General features: G+C 37.5%; 1 protein-coding gene across 2 annotated transcripts in view; it reads left to right on the top strand.

Annotated features, from left to right (window-relative positions):
* Window positions 1–23018, top strand: part of NLK (nemo like kinase) — a 164446-nt gene that overhangs the window by 104570 nt on the left and 36858 nt on the right. The window lies entirely within an intron of this gene.

Below are 23018 nucleotides of genomic sequence, written 5' to 3'. Positions count from 1 at the left end.
TTAAGGTTCAATTCCAAATGGTCTGACTCTGTGGTCTTTATTTCAACTCCTACATGATTCTTTCAGGATAGAGGCTTTACCATTATATTACTACTGTTAATATGTAAAAATAGTATGTAAGGTATCATGGATAATAATAAACTCTAAAATAATGCCTAGTATTAACTCCTGGGACTGTGCATGAAAATAAAAAATTGGGACATAGGTTAGCCCTAGGAAAAGCATCACGATTTACCATTCTGTATTTAACTGGGTAAAACTTGAAGTGAAAGACAGGGAGTCCTAAATCTTTGAATTCAGTGAGCTCAGGACACTAGTTTATTGTCCCAAGGCTTGTTATTAACACTAGGCCTGTGACTTAAGAGTGGAAACCAATATGAAAGCAAGATAGTTTTTCAGACTTAGCAGTGAGATTAAAAATCTCATTCTTACACAGGTGGTAGATAATTCTATACTAGACAATTATCTTTGATAATTTCTTTAGTAACTGGGAACAATTAAGAGCTTCTCTAAGGGAAGGAGAATAGCTAAGCTGACTGGGGAATTGGGAAATGTTGTAAAGTGATAGAATTATCGCTGATCAACACTGCTGGGATATTGTGATCTGATAAACCTAGAGCTCTTGAGTGCTGTAATCCTTGGTGATATTTTAACCCATGAGTCTTTTATGGAATTAATAAAGGCTGAACTCAGTGGACTTGGGGTGCACCAACCTTGCACTTTCAGAGAAGGGACTGGGTCTTGACCAGCTTCTGGGTAACAGGAACGTCTTTATATACCTGAGATCTTGGGCCTGGTCAGACGGTTCTTGACATATGCTTATTTAAAGAATTTAGAAGTTTAAAGAATTGAGAAAGTTCTTTTCTCCTCAACTGTAGATCAGAAGTAACAACTGAGGAGAAAGCATTGACTTTCATAGACTTCCTGAAAATTACCGAGGTAGGGAACTCGTGGGAGTGGAGCCATACTTGTGTCATTCATCCAAAGTAACTTCCTACACCTCGCCAGGAGTCACCTTTATCCTTTTAGTTGGCTGGAAAGGAACCTACATATTAGAAGCATTCCTATGAATGTGTAATGCTATTTCTACCTGTTTGGAAATGACGTTGCTGACAACAAACCTTGAAATTAGAAGAAATCTTCTTTATTAAATAAGAATTTTATTGTATTGTAGGTTGTGTCGGGGTCCCCAAAATTACCCTCAGGTTCCATGATTTGCTGAAAGAACTCACAAGATCCAGGAAAGGTATTCTAACCATGGCTACAGTTTATTACAGCAAAAAGATATAGATTAAATCAGCAAAGGAAAGTGGTGCATAAGGCAGAGTCCATCAGAAACCAGGTACAAAGTTCCAATTTGGCCTCCCCATAGAATTGCACAGATCTTGCTTAATTTTCCCAGCAACAATGTATGACAACACAGATAAATGTTGTCAACTGGGGAGGCTCACCTGAGCATTAGTGTTCAGGGTTTTTATCAGAGGTCAGTAAGGTAGGCATAGAGCACCCACAGGGCTGACCTAAGCTACTCAGTCTCCAGCCCTCCTCCTCTTCCACACCCAGAGGTTAAACTAATACAGCTGGCCCAAGGCCCCAGGCAAACAAAAACAGGTGTCACCATAAATCATACTGTTAGCATAAACTGTCTGATGTGACCAAAACCCCAGGTATACTAAGACACTCTTATAAGGCAGGACATTGCAGGGGCTCAAAGGTTATTTCCCAGGAGTTGGTCCTGAGCCAGTCCTAAGGACTTTTGGAATGTGTAGGGTTTGGGAAGCCTAGATCTGCTAAGTTAACTCTTGATTGCACCTAGGCCATCTGTGAGGAAAGAATGTTTTTGAATAATAAATTGGTGAATATGTTTGTAATTAATAAGTGCCAGATATATTTAGATTCTCTTCAGTGAGCACTTAGCTAATTTATAATATCATTTTCTGTTCTGTAGTTCAAGCATGAATTGTCTATATCAGGCATTAATTCTGTATGCTTGGGTTTGTCATTCCTTTAAAAACTTTGTGTGCTTCTGTAAGCTGGGAGTTCTCAATCACTTATTAGTGACCATAACTGGAGTCTGGGAGATCCTTGATTGATTATTATTTCAAATACTTGCAGAGCAGAGGGAAAGTTAGCATAGTTATAGTTTAAAACCGTGAGTGGCATAGATAGTATAGTACCTGCTGGTGGCTTATTTCAGCCCATTTCATTAGTTAGCGTAATGTTTCTGTACAATTCCTCTCCCCAAAATTGTTCATGAATGTTGAATTAAAAGTCCCTGCCATAAGTATTTGTGGAACCATCTGGTACACCATTTACTGAAATGTTTTACTTTCTTATTTAAGTTTTTACCTTCAGGTTAAAAAATGGACACCTGTTGTAATTAGTTAGCTACAAAAGAGTCTTTCAAACCTAAGCCTCAAATATTCTTGTTTTCTGTTGTATAATTTTCAGCTATATATAGAATAATGCACAGGAAAAAAGGTGTTTTCTACTGATGGTGCTACTTGGAAAACACTGAATCCTTTCAGCATAAAAAGGAATTGTTCCTATAGCTGCCCCAGGATTATAAAGACTTTGTAGGAAGGCAATTATTCATCTGTGTTAGCAGCTCCCTCTGTAGTATCTCAAAAACATGGCATACACATTACACACGGTTTTAGACAGTGGCTTTTTTTTTTTTTTTTAAATTAGAGGATTGTTGTGTCTTTGCAGATTTTAGAATGGATAATATTTTGAGTTTTAAATGTATGATCATGGAATTGTGCTTTGAAGAAACTCTTGAGGTCTCTTTGAGTCTCTGTCATTTTAGGTAAGTTCTAAGTATGTTGCTATTCTAATGGATGTTCTACTATTTAGTTAGTTGATAAAGGAATCAGTTCATAGAGTCAAAAATACGTATTTATCATATTATTTAAGTCATTAAAAGGAAATAAATAATCTTAAACAACCTTCTATTATACATACAGTACCATTTATTATTGCACTTTTTTCTAAGATTAAAAAATCGTGCTGTTGTATTGCATATGTAACTGTTACTACAGAAACATTTTAAGATCTCTTTACACTGATTTTAAGATTTTATTGATTTATTGATAGACAGAGATTACAAGTAGTCAGAGAAGCAGGCAGGGAGAGAGGAGGAAGCAGGCTCCCTGCTGAGCAGAGAGCCTGATGTGGGACTCGATCCCAGGACCCTGAGATCATGACCTGAGCCGAAGGCAGAGGCTTTAACCCACTGAGCCACCCAGGTGCCCCTCTCTTTACACTGATTTTTTTTTTTTTTTAAGATTTTCTTCATTTATTTGACAGACAGAGATCACAAGTAGGCAGAGAGGCAGGCAGAGGCGGGGGGGAGGGGAAAGCAGGCTCCCCGCAGAGCAGAGAGCCTGATGTGGGACTCGATCCCAGGACCCTGGGATCATGACCCGAGCCGAAGGCAGAGGCTTTAACCTACTGAGCCAACCAGGCGCCCCTCTTTACACTGATTTTAATGGTTAATATCATTTTAGAAAATCTGAGTCTATGAACATTTTGATGTAATCAGATGTACAATAAGAGTATGATCATATAGTATGCAGTTAATCATACATTTTCCCCTGAAACTGTAATAAAATGATTGCAACAGTGCCCACCATCAGTGGCTTGAGTTTTCTTTAGATAGCTCCTTAAGCAACTTGTAGAAAAATAATGTCTGGATTTTAACTGTTGACAAATCTACCTACAGGGTCCGACAGATTTAGCAGGAGTCCAATATGGAAGGAGCAATAAATTCTCCCATGTTCTCCATATCTTGTAGCTTTTCTATTTTCATATTTTTTAAATCTAATGTATCACCCTGCAAAATATGTTCCTTAATAATTAAGAAAGATTATTTTTTTAACTGAACTTTTAGCTGTTAAAGGATTACATTATTCATTTTGCACTTTGACTTTCTGTTTGGAAAACTGTGAAAATACTTCGGCGCTAAGTTACTTTGAGCCTACTGAAATTTAACCCAAGAGAAACCAGTTATAATTATTTGATTGAAAATCATTTATCATGCTTTAGTAAGAATCTGTACATAATCTGAATTCTGTACATAAACATGCCTTTTCCCAGAAAGTACTGGATGCCTGCTGGATTAGAAATAAAAATTTGGCCTGCCTTGGGAAAAGTTTACTTTTACTTTGAAATATAATGAAACATGCTCTTAATGTTTTATGGAGAAGAATATGGGTAGAACAGGTTATTTGTACTAGAAGCAACTACAGCCTAAAACCAGTGGAAGTGAGAAGTCTAGTTGGGTATCATGTGTCCCTGTTTATCAGGACTCCTGGATTTTACCTAATGTCCTGTATAATTACTAATAAGTTCCTCCTTTTACTTTCAGAAGTGTTTCTATAATAGGTTTGGCCTGTGCAGGCATTGTTTAAACGGGAATGTCTTGCCATAAAGGCAGCAAGGGAACCCCCATCCCCATTTTGACCAGTTAGAGTCCTTGGTGAGCAATAGTGTAGTTTGGGACTCCTCAAATGCAGTCGTTTCAAGTTTAACTAATAGTAGTTGTATAGTATATTTTATAGCACCATTTTGTAATTTAAAGAATACACAATACATGATTCCTTGGTGCTGTGAAACAGCTCTGTAGGGATTCCTGGGTGGCTGAGATGGTTAATGTCTGCCTTTAGCTCGGGTCATGATCCCAGGGTTCTGGAATCAGAGTCCTGCATCAGGCTCCTTGCTCCTTGCTCAGTGGGGAACCTGCATCTCCCTCTGCCTCTCTCTCTCTGACAAATGAATAAATGAAATCTTTCCAAAAAAAGAAAAGAAAGAAAGAAAGAGCTCTGTAAACCTCAGGGAATCTTAGGAGTCTGTGAATTGCTAAGAACAAACAAAATGAAGTATGTGTATACATACATAAGTGCACTCATACTCTCAGTCAGACCGTACCAGCAAGAACCAGAAATCTACATCTGAGGAGCTTTGAAGATTCCCATATTGTTAGAATTTCCTCCATTATATATATATGGTAGATATATATATATATATATATATATATATATATATATATATATAGTAGATATATATATATATATGATGGAGGAAATTCTAACAATATGGGAATCTTTATATATATATGATGGAGGAAATTCTAACAATATGGGAATCTTCAAAGCTTCTTCAAAGATCTTCAAATCTTCAAATATATATATATATATATATATACACACATATATATATATGGTAGGAAGTTCTAAAAGAATATGGGCAAATGGTGTGGAGCTTTAAAAGGAGAGATTGCTTCAGGCAGAAAAAAAAGAAAAATTAAAAAAAAGACTTCATGAAGAAAATGATATTTCAGCTGAGTGTTGAAAGATGAGGAGGATTTGGACAGGTAGCCTTGAGGAGAATGGATATTCCAGATGGAGAGATTAAGTATCAGGATCATCTTTTAGGGAATGGCAAGTTGTCCAGTTGGCTAGAATTTAGCATGCATGGATAATGAGAAATTAAGCTAGTTGGGGCAAATCATGGAGGGCCTTGAATGTTAAACTAAAAACATTCATCTTTATTCAGTAGGCATTTGAAGGCACAGTGAAAGATACTTGTGATGAGGAATAACAGAATCAGAAGTGTCCTTTATAAACTTAACAAAGAGTTTCTGTTGGGCTAATGAGGAAGTTCTAGAATTAGTAGTGATAGTTGCACAACATTGTGAATGTACATAATGCCACTGAATTGTACATGTAAAAATGGTTAAAATGGTCAATTTTTTGTTATGTGTAGAGGCCACTTTTAGACAACAGACTTGAGCAATGGAAACTTGATCAAGGTCAAAGGGCCCACACCGACCACCTGGCTGAATACAGACAGGCCCATCAGGTAACCCACCTCAAAATATCCATTGGCCCAAACTGAGGAATGGGCTTACAGCCAGGCACAATTACCAAAAAAGGGAAAATTCCATACATCCCCATACCTCCTCACCTTCCCACTTTAAATAGAACCCCTACTCACTGCCACCTTGCAGACAGTCTCTTGTTTGCTGTTCACCCCGCCACTACCTTGCAATGTATTCAGTAAATGTATTCAGTAATCTCCCTTGTTCTGCCTCGGGTGAATCTTTTCATTGCCTGCACCACTGGCTTCCCCCTGATCATTGTCCCACATCTGGGGGCCTGCATCTGATGGAGAGGGACTCCCCTTTATGTATATTTTACCACAATTAAAAAAGAAAGAAACCTTAAAAAGGACGCAGCTCTTAGGGCTGAGAGGCAGCGACTGTGGTGCAGACCCAAAAGGATTCTTGGCAGTTCATTGGGACGTCTTTAGCCATGGGCTCAACAGCCTGGGCTTTGATGTTGATGGCTGGTTGGGTATTCACAGAGGCAGAACAAGGAAATGAAAAAAATGGGGAGAGGCCTCCCTAGATCATCACAGAATGGCTGGCTACATTGATAGAGAAGCAGTTAATATCAGAAGAGGAGTTGGTGTACCCCAAGAAAGGAGAGTTGAGATCCAAAGACAGATGTTGGGGTGATAGCAAGCAGCAGGTTTAGAAGGAGTAGTAGTGTGGTTAGAATATGGAGACTGTGCTCAAAGAAAGGAATTTGTAGTTAGAACAAGTTGTAGTCGTTTCGAGATAGAAAGTAGAGTCATGCTTTAAGGTAGACGAAGTAGAATAGTAACAAAAGTCCTTAGAGTTCAGACAGTTGAGAAATTGAGGGATAGAGATTCTCTACCCTGGTTGCTCATTAAAATCATCTAAGGAGCTTTTAAAAAAAATTTCAAATGAGGGTGCCTGGGTGGCTCAGTTAAGCATCTGCCTTCGGCTTGAGTCATGATGGGTCATAAAATCTTTAAAAAAAAATAAATTCAAATGCTCAAACCCTATATTCTGAGTTTGGTCCAAGGTATCAGTAAGTATTTTTGAAAAGTTCTCCCAGTGATCAGAATGTGCCCTCAGAGTTAGGATCCACTAGACTAAAGTAACCAGAATAATTATCAGCATGAATGTTGAAGTTGCCAGTGACCACCTAAGGGACTTTTAAGTAGCAAATGTGAACCAGCTGTTTGTGTCATCTAGCTAAGATCTGGATTGCTGTGAAGACTGCTAGAAAAGACAAGGATAAGAGACTGTTAGTCTCTTTAGTTTCTGGAATTTTTTTTCTTTTATTCTTTCTTTTGTTTTTTTAAGGAGAGGTCTTTGAGCGTTAGCAGTGGGACCAACCACAGCCTGGAAAAGGAGGGGAGATGGAAAGAGCTTACTCTGTTTCCACTTGTTAGCTCTTTACATGAAGACTGCTCTTCAGAATGGTGTCGATGCTCTTCATGTATTCATCATAAATGCTTTTTGATGACCAAATTAACTGTGATTGATCTACCAATGTTTAAAAACTTGAGAATGTAATTCATCTTATGTTTAAGCTTTAAGAAAGTTAGAATCTATTTTCTATTTCAGGCAGGAAGTTCCAACCGTATTTTCATTCTGACACAATAGTGGAAAGGATTTAAAATGAAGTAGCAGAGGGACGCCTGGGTGGCTCAGTTGGTTAAGCGGCTGCCTTCGGCTCAGGTCATGATTCCAGCGTCCTGGGATCAAGTCCCACATCGGGCTCCTTGCTCCACAAGGAGCCTGCTTCTCCCTCTGCCACTCTGTCTGCCTGTGCTCGCTCTCTCTCTCTCTCTCTCTCTCTGACAAATAAATAAAATCTTTAAAAAAATAAAATAAAATGAAGCAGCAGAAGTTTAAGGCTATGTGTGTCTTTGACTTGGAGCCTTGAACTAATCACCCCAAATCGCTGCTTCATTCATTCTTTGACTTTTTAAACACGATTAAAAGTGGTAATTACTTTGTGTCCCGTTCCATTCATTTAGCGAATTTTCCAGAGTGAGCTTGAGCTAGGAATCAAGAATGTGCTGTTCCCTCAGGTAATTTCAGCTCCCATAGGCTTCCCTAGTCAGAGAATGTCCCCAAACTAAGCATGATGCTGTTGAGAGAGGTAGTTTTATATAGTATGACCCCTTAACAAGAGCCAGCTGTTTCCTGTGGGGTTCAAAGAAAACAGCATTCTGCTTCAACGCCAGAGAACACAATACTGTTGAATTTAATGTGAATTTGACACATTTGTCTCCAACATGGTATCTTCCCAGATGACTTGTGATACTCAAAGTTCATTTTATGCGTAACTTTAGAACTTTATCTTCAGGATAGAAGTACTAGCAGGTAGTATGAGTATAATGGCCATTGTTGTTATCCTTAAGGGGTTCATGGTTCAATTGTGGATGATTCATGATTTTCAAATAATTATAATACTAGAGTAATTTTCTTAAGCAGAAAAAACTGCTCTGCCCTTCTCTCGTTCCCAAAAAGAGTTTGGAAGACTTACCTAGGACTTAAAGTTTTCGTAGAATAAAATATTTTCTCTGATCCTTCCATACAGGAGCCATTCAAGATCAATGACCTATTAGTAGGATAAATTATATTTTCAATATTTCCAGCTGCATTTTTATTTTCCCACAAAGTTTTAGGCAGTATCTGATTTTGTGTTTGTGGGTCCATGTAACTTTCTGCATAGCTATTCTAATTAAGTGGTGTGGAACAGTGCTAATAGGTTGCACATCTAAGTGCATATTAGATCATTCATTACACAAATGTTAGAAAGTGGACACTCTGAACAAATGAAAAAGGCAGAACTTACATCTTTTTTCTTACATCTTTTTAAAGATAAAATTGACATACAGCAAACCTTCTATCTTGACAGAGAGGCAGACCCCTTTACTTGGACCACCATTTTATTTCATCTCATCTTACTGCCATAAAAAGTCCTCAGACTTCTCTGATACACCTCTCCTAGATTCTTTCTTTTTATAGATTTTTGTTCTCTGTATATTTTGAATCCTCCCTGCCCTTCATAACTGGTTCCTTTTATAACTTGGTCTTTTAAAATGAATTTCACTTGGTAGGTAAGGAAGCATCTATAGCTTGTCATATTGAGAGGCTTGTCTTCCCTTCAGAATGCTGTTTGGGGTTGTTTATACCACTGATAGCAATCTGCTCTCCGGTTTTAATGACATCATTCTTGCAGCTTTACAATAGATCAGACTGGAGTAAATTGCTCTCAAATTCTGTTGGGCAGAAGGATATTTGAAACCAGATTGTCTGGACACAGAAGTAAGTTTTTAGACCCGTTAAGAAAGGTTGGTGGGTCTAATTTGAAGGCTCATTGTCCTTAGAGAAAGTATTAAGATTTGTTATGATAGCAGTAAGGAGCATTTTATATGACTGATATATGCAATTATCCCCTAAATGGATTAAGAGGTGATTGAAGAATTTGCCCTTTTTCTTCATGAATTAAAAAAACTGGAGAAGTAAAATGTTTCTAATCTAGGCAAAGGCTCTTCTTTCAAATATCTTTTTTAATATTCAGAAAAAATAGTGACTATTTCCAATCATTTCTTTTGGCATCTGTTTCTTGACTCTTAGTCTCCATTTTTGTGTATATGTGCGTTTGCTTTCGAGAGTTATGATGGTGGGAAGTTAATAATCACCAACTTTACCATCTCCGTTTGACACACATAGAGGTTGCCTTTGCCTTCTTGAAGACACTTTGGGAAGAAGAGAGCTGTTTAAAGTAACCTTTTTTTCCTCTAGGATGCTCTTTCTGTTTATAGCCTTAGTGACAAGGACTCAGCCAACAGAACCTTTTGGGCTATGACAGAGTATGTAGAATGAAGAACGTAGTATGTATCTTTCCAGTGATTTCCCTTTTTTCTGGTGACAGAATTGATATTTTTAATTACTTTTAAATTGCAAATTAAAGGTGGTTTTAATTTTTAAATTTTTGACATTCTATATACAACAGATTAATTACCTTAAAAATAAAAGGAATTTGCCATTGCCTGGGAAAGAGATTGTTGTATTCAAACATTTTAAAAACATGACCTTTTATTCCATTGATTTCTATAGAGAAGCACAAGCATGCTTCAGAAAAGGTCAGTGATTCTAATTGAAGCACACACTGATTTTCTTTTTTTTTTCTAGTTGCAAAGGCGCCCATGCTTTTTGTTCCAAAGAAGATGATGAGATTTAGGGCTGACCATTTGTTACAAGAGAAAGCAATTCTCTGTGTGATGCATTGCTGTTTTTCTTCCACATAGAAAGCATTGCTTGAAGTCAACAATATCCATAAACCAGAGTTTCATTATCCATGCTACTTAATGCCCTCATTTTTATTTCAGAGGCAGTTACATATCTGAGATCTAGGTTGAAATTTCCCTCCTCTATGGACCTGATCTGGGGGAAGGGGAATGTGAGTCTTTTAAAAGTCTCCCATATTTATGGTTTTGAGATTTTCTTCTTTCAAATAGGAATGGCAAGATTTCAGAATTAATCCTTAATATGGGTTTGGGCATGTTTTCATTGTCATTCTTGGACTTTTCATATAAGAGAATTCATGGCTGAAGGAGCCAGACATGACAATCCGTGTATTATAACTTATTAAACCACAAATTCACTGTGTCTTTTTGGAAAAATCACCTGATTCCTATTTGTTCCAACATGTATCACACAAAGATGAAGACTCTTAAAAAAAAAAAAAAAGGATTATAGAACCTTTGACCAATATGACACCTACTTGATAAATATTTAATACTGAAAGATTTCTTTTTGGTCTGGCTTAGTGTTGGTTTTTGTCCAGTGTGCAATGGAAAAAAGAATGATCCAGTTTTAATTATCTGAAGTCAGTAAAGACTGTTTAGGGAATAAAATTGTGTTTTCAAAGCTTTCTGTCTGTATTCATTCTGTAGGAAATAATTTGATACAACAAATTCTCAGTTTTCTTCTCCCAATCCAGCTAAAGCAGTTAAATACCCTTATTTTGTTCTGTGAGAGCTTTTAACGTATCATTAATAATTTTTCTTACAAAATGAGTTGCTCATTGCACATAAAACATTAAATGTGTTCTCAGACTTCAGTTTACTTGAGCAAGCAGGTCAGACCACTGTAGTTCTGAACTGCAGATGGTGAGAGTTTTAGAACCTGATAGGTAGTCGTCTACATAAGACCATATTACAGATTCCACAGTTATACGCAACTTGAGCTGTCCAGGATGATGAGCTCTCTAAAGTGTTCATTTAGCAGTGCTTTTTTATGACCTATTTGCACAACACCTTGTCATTAATAAACATTTATTCCTAATAGCTTCAAATTCCCCCAGTATTTATTGATAGTGGAAGCTGTGTAATGAATCGGTTTTATTCTTTCTCTTTTGTCTGAGAGGTGGGAATGATCTAAGTTAGAGACCATTTGGCAGGCCTGAATATGGGAATGTGGAATATTGACCTTCATCCCATATTCTTGTTTTATTTGGAAAACTGACTGGAGAGTGTCTCCATTTCTTCCCCCTGCAAAGCTTTGATGGCTCCTTCAGTACTAGATACTAGAGCTTTAATTGATATTCTTGATACTAAAACACTTTAAAATCAGTCCCCTTCTCCATCCTTCTGCCCTGCCATATTCATCATCCCTTACTTCTGCTGCCCAACAGTAGCATTCTTGAGTTTAATAACTTATTATCACATCATGAAACAGGAACAGGGGTCCTCCACCTTTGTTTATTGCAAAATCTTACGATTACTCCAGGGCGTACCTAGTCAGCATTCTAACTTGACTTAATAGAAAATCTGTTGTAGTGGCAAAGAGCATGGAGTCTGGAGCCATACTACCTAGATTTGAATTCCAGCTTTGCCTCTTACTGTCTGTGTGACTTTGTGATCTTATTACCTATAACTTCTCTGTGCCTCAATTTCCTGGTTAATGAAATGAGAATAATAAATGGCATCTCCCTCATAGAGTTATTTTGAGGATTAAATTGGTATAGATTGACTGACTTAGAACAGTGCCCGGCACTTAATAAGTGCTATAAAAGTAGAAGGGGGAGGCCTTATAGAGGAGATAGAATTTACTGAAGCTGAAAGACAATAGGAATCCATTTGAATTTTCTGATGCCAACAAAATGCGTCAAGGCAACCACCAACTACCAACAGATGCCATTAGCAAATACTTGTCGCGAACAAATAGATGTTCATAATGGCCTATCATTAACAAACATAGCCTGTTTTTAGAGAGAATTTTTATTTTTTAAATAGGCTGTGAACTGTTAATGAGGAGTGAGTTGATAACCTCAGGACCTCATGTTTACTTACCTGCTCTCCTCTTCCCAGAAAAATGTATTCCACATACAACCCACTGGCACTTCCAAGACTTCCATCCAGACTGAATCCACCTTATGTGCTTCTTGGTCCTTTCTCCAGTAACTCTCCCAAACCCTTCCTATTAATTAGAAAGATAAGACATAATTTCCTCCTTCAGCCCACTGTCCCAAGAACCATTCCCTTTCTTCTGCCCCATGGTTACCTCTCCTAGTAGTGTCCCTGCCTGCCTGCATGTGGATTACCCACCCAGGCTTAGCGTATTAGCAAATGCTAAGAATGTTTTAGAGAACGTTTAAAGTTCCAACTCACAGCTGGAATTTTTTTTTCCCTCTGCTTTGAAGAGAGTCACTATAGATAGAGCAACTTATTCACACCAGCTCTTTGAAATACGCGTGTTCCAGGTGAAGCAAAAAAAAAAAAGGAAAGCTTGAATCTAGTCTTTTCACCTTCACCTCTCCATTAAAAAATAAATATGTCTCTATAATTTCCCAGCTGTGGGAATGAAATGCTGTCAGGCCTCCCAACTATTATTGGATGACAACAAAGCCACACCTAATTTAAGCTGTTGAAAAACCTCATAACCCCATTATCATTCTCCTGAACTGCTTAACCTTCTGGTTAACCTTCTGATTATTAGCCTCTTGACATATTTAATTCAGGTGTGAGCATTTAGGGAGACTCATAGGACCATTTATTTTATCTTTTTTGTATATCCCACTGTTCTGACTTTTATTTCTATTTTTTAAGGTTGGTAGATATCAGGAGGCATGTGTTACATGGAGACCCAAAGGTTTCAGAAGCCACTAAATATATCAAACCTGCCTTAATTGGAGGATGTGGGGAAGCAGTGGGGCTTTTAGCCACTTGATAGACCAGCTGAGTCTCCTGCTACCAACTCAATTTATTTGAGAGCAGCACTTCAGGGAACTTCACAGAGCACACTAGCACAAACCTGTATGTTAGCCAGATGCAATTTATTTATGTACTACTTAGTATATCAGTTTGCTCTCTGCATAGTATATGAATGTCATTATTAAATATTAAGAGCACTGATTTGTGCAGTTGGTAATAGGTTTAATAATTATATGTTTAATTGATAGTCTTTTCCTCTTACTGATACATCACTTAAAGGTGGCAGGAGAACCAGATGGTAGGAAATAGGATTAGGTTGAAGTGGCTTTTTTCCAAAGGAAGGCTGTTATGCATGAGCTGAGCAGTTTTATTTTGCATGTGTTTGTTTTTATTGTTTTAGTTATGTGGAATACTAATCAATTACTAATTTTTACCACCCTGAGATCAAAACAGAGAGACCCATTAGGTTCCTAGAAGCCCTTTACCAGAAGCAGGGTCCCTGTGTGGAGGTTCTCAAAAGTCTCAGAGATTAGCACTTTTATATTTGCTCCCTTGAGTTTCCAGTCTGTCTAAAACTACCCCGAGGTCTCCCTCAAAAATAATATGTCCTGTAGAAAACTTTTTGTGGTCTAAAAGGGTTTTATGTCCTCATATTAAGGAACGTCACTATGATTGACATGTTTAATGCCCAAAAAAAACACAAGACCCTATTTATTTATTTATTTATTTGTTTGTTTGTTTTAAATATTTTATTTATTTATTTGACAGAGAGAGATCACAAGTAGGCAGAGAGGCAGACAGAGAGAGTGAGAGGGAAGCAGGCTCCCTGCTGAGCAGAGAGCCCGATGCGGAACTCGGTCCCAGGACCCTGAGATCATGACCTGAGCTGAAGGCAGCGGCTTAAACCACTGAACCACCCAGGCGCCCCACAAGACCCTATTTAATAAGTGAATACAATTTTCTTTATTTTTATTTTTTAAAAGATATTATTTTATTCATTTATTTGACAAACAGAGATTACAAGTAGGCAGAGAGGCAGGCAGAAAGAGAGGAGGAAGCAGGCTCCCCGCCGAGCAGAGAGCCCGATGTGGGGCTCGATCCCAGGACCCTGGGATCATGACCTGAGCCGAAGGCAGATGCTTTAACCCACTACGCCACCCAGGTGCCCCAAAATTTTCTTCTTTAGCAATGATAGTCTTAATCTTTCCTCTTACAACCAGTGACTTAAAGGATCTTATTTATTTATTTATTTTTTTAAAGATTTGATTTTATTTATTTGACAGAGCAAGAGAGCACAAGCAGGGGGAACAGTGAGGGTAGAGAGAGGGAGAAGCAGACTCCCATTGAGCAGGGATCCTGACATGGGGCTTGATCCCAGGACCCCAGGATCATGACCTGAGCCAAAGATAGACACCTAACCATCTGAGCCACCCAGGTGCCCTTAAAGGATCTTTTTAAACTTTGTGTGTTTTTTGGTACTTGCATTCTTTTGCCTTTTTCTTCAGGGAGAGCAAAGTGTTGGGAAAAATAAGAACACAGTCAGTCATACATTTTAGCAAATGCGTGGACTTTGATATTGGGCATTCCTGAGTTCATATCCTATGTCCCTTCCTCCCATTAGCTTTTTGACCTTCAAAAAATTTTGTTACTCTTCCTTGAGGCTCACTTTTTCTCAGTGATAAATGGAGATATTTTTCTTTGAAGGACTGTTGTGGGGTGCCTCAGTCGCTCAGTGTGTTAAAGCCTCTGCCTTTGGCTCGGGTCATGATCCTAGGGTCCTCGGATTGAGCCCCACATCGGGCTCTCTGCTTGGCAGGGAGCCTGCTTCCCTTCCTCTCTCTCTGCCTGCCTCTCTGCCTACTTTTGATCTCTGTCAAATAAATAAAATCTTTTAAAAATTTTTTAAAAAAAGAAGGACTATTGCAAGGAATAAGTGAATTCATGTATGTAGTACATTTGGCACAGTGCCTGGCTTATTGATATTTAATAAATCCAGTACTCTTCCTCCTGCCCATCACAATGATGATGAAAGCAGCTACCAGGTAATCCTTGTTCCCTGTGTGCCAGGCATTTATATGTGATCCACACACAACATCTAAACCCTGGCAGTAACTCTGTGCGGTAGATATCATTGTGCCTATTTTATAAGTGTAGAAACAAACTCAGAGAAGCTATTTAACTTGTCCAATGTAATCAAGCTAGTAAGTAGCAGTTCAGATTATTAACCAGGCCTTTCATTCCAAAGCTTAGGCCACACTGCCTCCTACTACCTAAATTCATTTAACTACCCATATTTAAAACCAGGTTCTTAGTCTTCTCTTCTGAAGTAGAATTATTTCCTTCACCATTTTTCCCGAAGTTTATCTTTTGAAAGACAGAGCACAAGTTAAGAACGAAGGCCAGGATCTTGCATTTACTCTGCTGCATACTAGCTATGACCTTTGGTTGGTTCCTTTGCCTCTCTAAACCTCTCGACTTGTTTGTATAATGGAACCAGGATATACTTATTCCTTAGCATAATTAGCAGTACATGAGGCTAAATAAGTTTAAAGCTGGATGCTTAATCTATAGAAAAGTCTCAATAAATATCAGCACTTTTCTTCTCAGTAAATATTTTTCTTTTCCAGTCAAGATTCTGTGGCCATGTATTGTACATTAAAATCTTTATGCTTCCTTGTTTTCTCGACTTGATTTTTTACATAGCAGTCTCAGTCTTTTCTAACCTCTTGAATGTTGCCTTGCCTTCTTCTGTCTTTCCTCACTGTTTTGTCGTTGAGTTAGCGTGCTCTCTACACCCACTTGGTGCCCAGTCAGTATTTATGGATGCTAATGATGATGGTTACACAAAGATGCTGCTGGCACCAGCCCTGCAGCCTCTGAGACTGCTTTGAATAATCATGACTTCCTAAAAACAGAAAAGGAGTCAGTCATCTTCCTCAAAATTGAAGGTCAGAATCTGGTGTCAGCATTTGTTTCTGTGGTGATTGTGTAGCTTTTTCTGCAAAATTACCTTTCACAGTCAGAGTAGTCAGGTTTTCTGACATGAGGCTGATTATCATACATTCTTATATTACTTCCTAAAATAGATGCAGCATCACAGAGGTGAGTTAAACAAATATTGATCATAGTACAGGTTTGTTTTAATTGGAGCAAGGGTTCAGGGGAGGCTTACTGTTGAGGGTATGGTGGGTTTGCTAGGCTCTAGATAGTTTCCTACTCTTCTTGCCCATAATCATTTTTGCATCGAAGAAAACTGTGGAGAACCAGTTTTAATCTTAAATACTTCTCTTTTCTCTGCCTTTCTGGTATCTCTATTATAGTCCCACCTCATTTCTTTGATCCCTTGAAGATTCCTTATTTCTGCTTTTTTTTCCTGCTTCAATCTCTATCCTTCCTGAACACATCTTCACACTCAGCAACTTTTGTGGAAGTCTAGCAGGGCATCCTGTATACTATATTTGGGCACTATGCACTAAAAATTCTACTAATGACGCTGATGTGCATTTTTCTAAAAAATGTCATGATGTTAAGGTTGAATTTATAACTCACTAATGGTGATATGCTTCCATAATTTCAATAGCCAGTTTTTTTTTAACAAAAAAGGAAAGAAATGAGAAAAAAATTTTTAATAAGAAAAACTTTGCTCAAAGAAAAGAGGATTGTGGCTAAAAGCAAAATCAATTAAAAAACCTGTCTGTGGCAGACTTCGTTTAGTAGAAAATACAGATTATTTCTTGTCATATTTAATGATTCCCAAACTTACATTTTCAACTTAGACCTCCCACTAAAGGCCTGTCCTATATTTCCAGCTATCTCTAGTGAAGACTTTTTTTTCCTTCTCATTTTCTTGTCAAGGGCTGCTAGCCCAACCCTCTACTCCACCACACACAATATATTAGCTGGAAGTCCCTATTATTTTTATATTTAAATACTTATGAATAGTAGGCTAACATATGCTAATTTTTTTAAATTCTCATCTATTTAAAGAAAATAGGGAACATGAAGCTATTCAAGAAGCTATTTCAAGTAAGCATATGTGATTCATAGGTACAAGGAAATGTTTGTTGAATATCAGTTTTGGCTTTATAATTTGACTAAAGAAAGTAAAAGGAGTAAGCTTTGAAGGAAGTAGAACATTCAAGGGGTAGAAAAAGATAGAGGCGCAAAGAATGTGAGGTAGAAAAACTCATCTCTGATTTTTTAACATTTGTCTCGTTTTTCTGTTGTTGGCAAAAGGAATATCATTATTTAACCTGTCAGCCTCCTTCACCTCCAGTCTTGATCTGTTACATGAGAATAGTCCCAGGTTGTTATGAGGGTTAAATGAGAGGACCTATGTTAAAAATGGCATATAGTAGGCCCAAAAATACTTTTCAGCAAACTGAGATAATCCCTTGGCAAACTGTGGGGGTTATTTCTTATTTGAGGCTGTGGCCTACTAGTGACAGAACTAAGACTAATTCAGGTGCTAGAAGAAATGAATAAGAGTACTTGTGTGGATTTGGGCAATTACTTGAGACATCTTCGGATTCAGTTCCTTCCAAAAGGAAAGACTCAAACTCAAAAAGAGAACTATTAGTTCTTTGTAATAGCCTGTGATTTGTGTTGTAAGAATTCTTTGAGATAATTCAGAGTGCTTAGAATGTGCCTGGTGCATAGTAAGAACTCAGTGAGTGTTAATTGCTTTTATTTTCATTATTTCTCATGTGTTTAAAAAATTTTTTTGGTGAACCATTTTAAGGAAACCAGATGTATGTAAGTGTTTCTATAGATAGAGGTAAATTGCCAATTAGAATGTTCATCTAATTTAGAAATCCAGTAGGAGCTGAAGAAATCTCAGTGGTTTTCTCACATTTTTTTAAGATTTATTTTTAGGCAATCTCTACATCCAGTGCAGGGCTCGAACTTATAACCCCAAGATCAAGAGCTGCGTACTCTACTGACTGAGCCAGACAGATGCCCGGGTTTTCTTACATGTTTAAAGGTCTAAATCTCTGTAGTTACTGGAATTTAGCAGTCCTAATAATTTAGGGATTTATCTCTTTAGAAGAATATCTCTTGGTTGGGCTACTTAGTTTCTCTTATTTCTATTGGCTATGTGATGCAAGTCTGGCATAGTCAGTTGCAGATCAATGCCTAAGGGGCTTTACGAGATTAACAGCCATGACAGTGTTGTAATCTTTGAGCAAATCTACTGTAATTGCTGTTTTAATCGTCCCTCTCCCTTGTTAGACTATAAAGTCAGTGAAGGCAGTGACATTCTTGCACCACATTGTTGGATTTTCAGTGCCTAGAACAGTGTCTGGCACATGCTCCTATTCAGAATATTTGTTGGAGAATAGAGAGTGACTTCCCATTTGAAAACACATGACAAGGAAGGGATTCTAAAAGATGTATCATGTATTATGGTATTGAATTTCTGATTTTTGTTTGAAAACTGATTTTGCAACAGTGCAAGTAATGGCATTCTCATGAATTTCATTTTCTCTCTCAATAGTAAACAAAGTGAAGGAAATTTCATGGAAAAGATCAGACTGCAGAATCATTACAACCTAGGTTTGAATCCAAGCTCTGTGTTTACAGCTTAAGCTCTCCCAGCCTTTGTGTGCCCATCTCGTAAATAAGGATAGTTTCAAATTAGGCATTATAAGAATTGAATGAGGTGACATACAAAATGGCACAAAGAAGCTTCAACAAAAAGTTAGGTTCGTTTCTCCTTTTCTTCTCCTCATAGCACATAATTAAAAGCGAGTCGGGAGCGCCTGGCTGACTTAGTCAGCAGAGAATGCAACTCTTGATCTCAGCGTTGTAAATTCAAGCTCCATGTTGGGTGTAGGGATTACTTAAAAATAAAATCTTAAAAGAAAAAAAGTAATAATTCAGCTTTTCTTTATTTCAAAGTAATCTGCATACTGTGATGATACTTGGATAAGAAATGGGAATACTAGCAGTCAGCCTCCTAGGGAAAACAGGTCGGTGGGGTAGAGAGTGCACTAGACCAGAAATTGGGAAACCAAAGGTAATAATAGCTTTTTTCGGACTGGGAATGTGACCTGGGATAAATCACATAACCTCCCTGGCCTGAGTTTGTTTCTATTAAGTGATATCCCCCAGTGACTAACAATATTTGAGAAAGCATCAAAAGCACTGTTTTCTACCCTGTTAAAAATAAGTTTCTAAAATGTCGACATTAGCAAGAAAAACAGATCGGCAACAAAAAGGTCTTTAAAACAATGTGGAAACACTGTTGTTTGTCTTGGGCACTTGAGGCATCAGAGATGCCCCCCCTCCCCAATTTAATTGTTAATTTGCATCGCTTATTTTTCTGAAGCAAATCAGTACATTTAGAAATCCATATTTCGTGGAGCTACTTAACTAATTGCTGCAATCAGCAGTAATTTATTTTATAACAGGGCTGTTCAGATCACTCTGAGGTTGGCATACCGTGCAGTGTTTTTTATGATCATATTTTTAATGATGAGATTTAATAGGGGAAAATGGTTTATCTGTTAATATTCTCCTGAAAATCCTAACTTTAATCCTATATTTGCTCTTTACCCAAAGGTAACTTAAACGACCATAGCAAAGTCATTGACCCAGTGGGTACACCAGCTGTTGGAGAGGCTGTCCCATTTAGAAGGACCTAGAGAGAGAAAGCATACCCTGTTTTCCCTCTTATTTGGAGACCCTCATTAAATTACTCAGAAACAATAATCAGATAGCTGCTGTTCAAGTTAATGGCACCTCTGAGTCCCTGTCAAGAGAGCTTTATTTAATGCGCAACAGACCTGGAGTGATGCAGGTGCTTTTTCGGGCCCTCATTTAATTTAAGCTGCTTTAGTTGGCATGGCAACTAGTTGAGACATCTGGGAGACATTATGCTGGGGATTGAGACTTCAGAGGATTTTTGCTGGAGCGAAGCAGAAACCTTATCATAAAGTGGTGTGTGTTGCTTCTCAATTTCTGAAGCTGTATTGTCCAATCTTCAAATTCAGGAATTGTATTATACAGAGAAATCAAGTTTTTAAAGGTTGGCCTGTTCGTTGGCTTGTTTTCTATGAAGAAAAAACTCCTTTATTTGTGGAGTGAAAAATGTATTTCCCCTGAAGAATTTACTTTGCTAAACTAAAACTTGATAAAACTTATTCTCTGCAGAGTCATCATTTTAATCGCTCTCTAAAAATAATACATTTAAAATCTTTCAGTCTTTTGTGTTTAAAATATTTTAGAGGCAGTGGCTCAGTTGGCTAAGCATCTGCCTTCAGCTCAGGTCATGATCCCAGGGTCCTGGGATCAAGTCCCACATCAGTCTCATTGTGGAGCCTGCTTCTCCCTCTGCCCTCCCCTGCTCATGCTCTCCCACTCTCTCTCTGTCTCTCTCTCTCTCTGACAAGTAAATAAATAAAACCTCTAAGAAATAATAAACATTAAAAAATAATATTTTAGAGGAGAGGAAAGCCCCTCTGCACACGGGTAATAAACAAAATGGTAAAGGTAGACAGGGTCTCTATGAGGTTTTACCCTAGACTTTGGGTTAATTTAAGAGTTTATCGACCTACCCCATTCAAAATTTTTTTCATTTTTATTAAGCTTTTTATTTTAATTCCAATGTAGGTAACTTACCGTGCTATTAGTGTCAGGTGTACAATATAGCCATTCAACAATTCTCCACATCCCTCAGTGCTCTGTCTCATTCTCTTGTAAGTCAGCTTATCATCTTAAGTAAAAGTATAAAAGTAGCACTCTCCTTTCTTAAGTATTATAACAGGCAATTGAATAAAAGGCTTTTCAGGTACGTAGATCCTGAAGACAGTGACATGGTAATCTAGTCATTTGTGTTTCGCAGGGGGAATACATGATGGTTTATATTTTATAAGAAATTATACACATATGTATGTGGTCTTAGTAGAGAAGAATTGACTTTACCATGTGAAATCATGCTTTATATTCATTTCCAGTGCCTTGCTTTTCATTTTTTTTAAAGATTTTATTTATTTATTTGACAGAGAGAGAGAGATCACAAGTAGGCAGAGAGGCAGGCAGAGAGAGAGGAGGAAGCAGGCTCCTTGCCGAGCAGCGAGCCTGATGCGGGGCTTGATCCCAGGACCCTGAGACCATGACCTGAGCCGAAGGCAGAGGCTTAACCCGCTGAGCCACCCAGGCGCCCCTTTGCTTTTCATTTTGATACCTGATATACTTTTCTCTGTGTTAGGGTTGAACCATATGAAATTATTATTTTTCTTGGTCAGTAATGGTCTAGTATTGTCAGTTCAAATCCAATAGATTTAGAATGAACAACACCCTGATCTGGAAACAATATGTTCCATAATGCTAAATGAAATGTAAGAATTTTTTTCTGAGATGAATAATTATTTATAAAATATCTGGTTATAGAACCTACCCATTCCAGCCAGCCAGTGTTTTCCTTTTCCCCTTTCTTTGAAAATGTAGTCTCTGTTAGAAGAAAGCATATGACATTATTTCATACTTTTCTCGGTTTTTGGCTTCTGTGTCGTTTACTCCCTTTATAAGTCAAAGCAAGATTTTTCAAGTGCCAGCAATATGAATTCAACCCAATAACTTGAAAATTAAGATGTTTTCTCTCTACTACTTGCATGCATACCAACTGTCACTACTAACAGTAAAGATTTTGGCATCACAACTTGGCTGCCCGTTTTGCAGATATGAAAGGCAGAATAGAATATAACCTGCTCTTCACTTCCATGCGAGAAATTTTCAATCCTTACAGGAACAAAAAGTTACCAGACTCAGCAGACATGACTGACATGTGTCATACTGTCTTCAGGAATTTTTTTTTCCCTGAGTAAAATCTCAAGTTAAAAACACTTAATAGAGTGATGGCAGCTGTAAAGTTTTTCTGTTTTTGTTGTTGCTGTTTATGTATAATGTTTCTGGTTTTGGTCCCTTGAGATTTTGGAACCAACTCAAGAATATTGGGACTTTTGGTTAAGGCTTAATGGTACAAGTAGAAGTTTTTTCCTGTCTCTATGATTAGATTTCCTAGTGGGTGGAAATGATGAAATAGAGAAAACAAAAAGATTTCCTAGTGGGGAAGATATACAAGAGGGAAATAGTAAGATTCAGATCTTCTTTTTCTGTCTTGCAGAAAACTAAAGCTTTATTCCCCAAGTCAGCAGAGCTGAGCTGTGGTGTCTTTGGCCCCTTCCCCAACTCATATAGAACCCTGGCAGCCTGGCTTGTGCCTTCTAAGACAGAAGTTTGGAAGGTTCTTCTCCAGAGAAATGGATTTACCCAAGAGAAAGGATCTATACATGATTGAGGATCCCTCATGAAATGAAACTATAAAACTCTAAGCCATCTCACAAAGCTACATTACAGTCACACAGTAATAACCTAAACGACCAGTGACAGGGATTACTTAAGTCATGACATATTCCAAAAAATGGAATACTATTTAAGCACTTAAAATTATCTAGAAGAACTATATATCATGGAAAGTATTCACAAGTTACTTTAAGTGAAAAAAGGTATATGTCATACATTCTACTTCAGCACCGTAATTCCACTTAAAGGAATGTGTGAGAAAATAATCAGATTCACCTAAAAGACATGGGTAGATAGAGATATATGATGTTTATCTCAGGTTTATTTAAAGTTAAAGTCAGAAATAACTTGGATTTTCAATAATGATAGATTGGTTAAATGAATTCTATTTGTACATTAGAACACTATAAGGTCATAAGAATTCTGCTTTATTAGAATAATAACAGGAGAAAATCCCTATATTTTATTAAGTTAAGAAGACCAGCAGCAACACCATGTATAAGTTATAATTCCAATTTCAAATATACATATATATAGATAAATATACATGTACAACATTTTCAGAAAGATGTAAGTTCATTCAAAGAGTTAGGATTCTGGGTAGTTTTTCTTTTCCTTGTTTTTGTTTTTTTTTTTCCCCTAGTTTTCTATAGTGGAAGTTTTGG

Source organism: Martes martes, assembly GCF_963455335.1.
Source record: "Martes martes genome assembly, chromosome: 16".
NCBI classification, from domain to species: domain Eukaryota; kingdom Metazoa; phylum Chordata; class Mammalia; order Carnivora; family Mustelidae; genus Martes; species Martes martes.
The sequence above is the reverse complement of the archived record's forward strand: the minus strand, read 5'-3'. Positions and strand labels throughout refer to the sequence as shown.